This window comes from Emiliania huxleyi, assembly GCF_000372725.1.
Source record: "Emiliania huxleyi CCMP1516 unplaced genomic scaffold EMIHUscaffold_587, whole genome shotgun sequence".
NCBI classification, from domain to species: Eukaryota; Haptophyta; order Isochrysidales; family Noelaerhabdaceae; genus Emiliania; species Emiliania huxleyi.
Genome location: NW_005197593.1, coordinates 1 through 1,941, shown reverse-complemented (window position 1 = coordinate 1,941; position 1,941 = coordinate 1).

Sequence of the window (1,941 nt, the reverse complement as noted above, 5' to 3'; positions counted from 1 at the left end):
ACGAGTCACGTCGGCGTCAAAGGAGCGACGTGTGACCTGTCAGAGCTTGATCTCCGATCGCAGCTGCCTCTGCGCGTCCTGGGGAGGTACATTTGTTGCGCACCGGAGACGACTCGACGCCGCTGAGATCGGAGATCAAGCTCTGACAGGTCACACGTCGCTCCTTTGACGCCGACGTGACTCACCCGTGCAGATCACATCAGGACACGGTCTCGACGCGCTCGGTACGACACCTGCGACCCGTCTCGGGTCAGGTGGCACGACACTCATCGCACCTACCAGCGCTGCCGTGCAGGCTGCCACGACGAGGTCGAGCACGCTTCTATACGCTCGCCGAGCCTTTCTTTCCATCCCATTAGGCAGCCTGGGAACGGTGACGGTCAGAGGCAAAGCCTACGAGGGGTGGTGGAACCACATGTCACGGCTACTGCCGGCTCGACCCCACGATAGCCTCCGAAGGCTGACTTTGAGGCACCATCATCGGACGATGTCGACGAGTTGGGTCGCTCTCGCGGTAGCCAGATGACCTTCCATGCTAGTACCATCGGCTAGGGCCGCAGGAAGCGCGGGGGAGGGCGCTGGGAGCAACACGGAGCTCCGTTGTGGACGCGTTTTCAAGATTAGCGTGTCAGAGTGAATTGGAATGACGATCGGCCGTCGATCCCGAGGCAGGAGGGTCGTCGGTTGAGCTAGGGAGCCTGGCGATGGACGCCACCGCGACCCCTCGTGGCATCTCTCTCGCCGTCGGCGAGCTAGGGGCTCGCGGACGGCCGATTAATAAACAGTGTACAGCCGTGAGAATTAGTTCAACTGTGAACGGGGACATGTGCGGGACGTGTCAGGCCGATCTGCTCTCTTTGTCGGCCCTTGCGAGAGACGCCCGCAACCCACGGCTCTTGTAGAGGTCGATACTCGACGCGTCCCACATGGTCTGTGTCGCTGTCGGCACGCTGCGACAGGACGATCGTCGAGCGACACCGGTGGCAGTGCCACCCAGGACGCAGGAGTGGTCGGGGCGGTCTCCCGTCATGAGAGAGCCACCATGTGGTCCGTAAGATGATTCCTGACAACCGCCTCAGTCAACTTTCGTCACAGTTCCCGCTCTGAGAGGAGCTGCGGGTCAGTTCGACAGCTGGAGCTGTGTCGCCGGCGTGCGGCGGCCTGCCTCCGGAGGTGCCTCTGAGGTGGACATTTTTTGGTCACCGTGAGAGAACGCGTTCGAACTTTTCTCCGCAACTTCCACTTAGTTCAGGTCCCAGCTACCTACGTTGGTTGTATGAAGCACCAGGTGTGAAAGATTTGCCCCCTTGGAGAACCGGATTTTCTCGGTGTCGTACGTTTTAGCTTACTGGGAGAAAAGGGATCATGTTCTCTAGGCCCTCTCTCTCTCTCTCTCTCTCTCTCTCTCTCTCTCTCTCTCTCTCTCTCTCTCTCTCTCTCTCTCTCTCTCTCTCTCTCTCTCTCTCTCTCTCTCTCTCTCTCTCTCTCTCTCTCTCTCGTGGCTCTTACGTTCATTCCCGGCGCGGCGCGCGATTTCTTGTCTCACCAAATTCACCGCTCTTTATGCTCGTTTATTCACGAGGCGACCAGGGTACCTGGGCGTGCTGTGAATAAACAGCGAGAAGACGCCTGCACAAAGACACCGGTGGCAGTGCCACCCAGGACGCAGGAGTGGTCGGGGCGGTCTCCCGTCATGAGAGAGCCACCATGTGGTCCGTAAGATGATTCCTGACAACCGCCTCAGTCTAACAGTCAACTTTCGTCACAGTTCCCGCTCTGAGAGGAGCTGCGGGTCAGTTCGACAGCTGGAGCTGTGTCGCCGGCGTGCGGCGGCCTGCCTCCGGAGGTGCCTCTGAGGTGGACATTTTTTGGTCACCGTGAGAGAACGCGTTCGAAGTTTTCTCCGCAACTTCCACTTAGTTCAGGTCCCAGCTACCTACG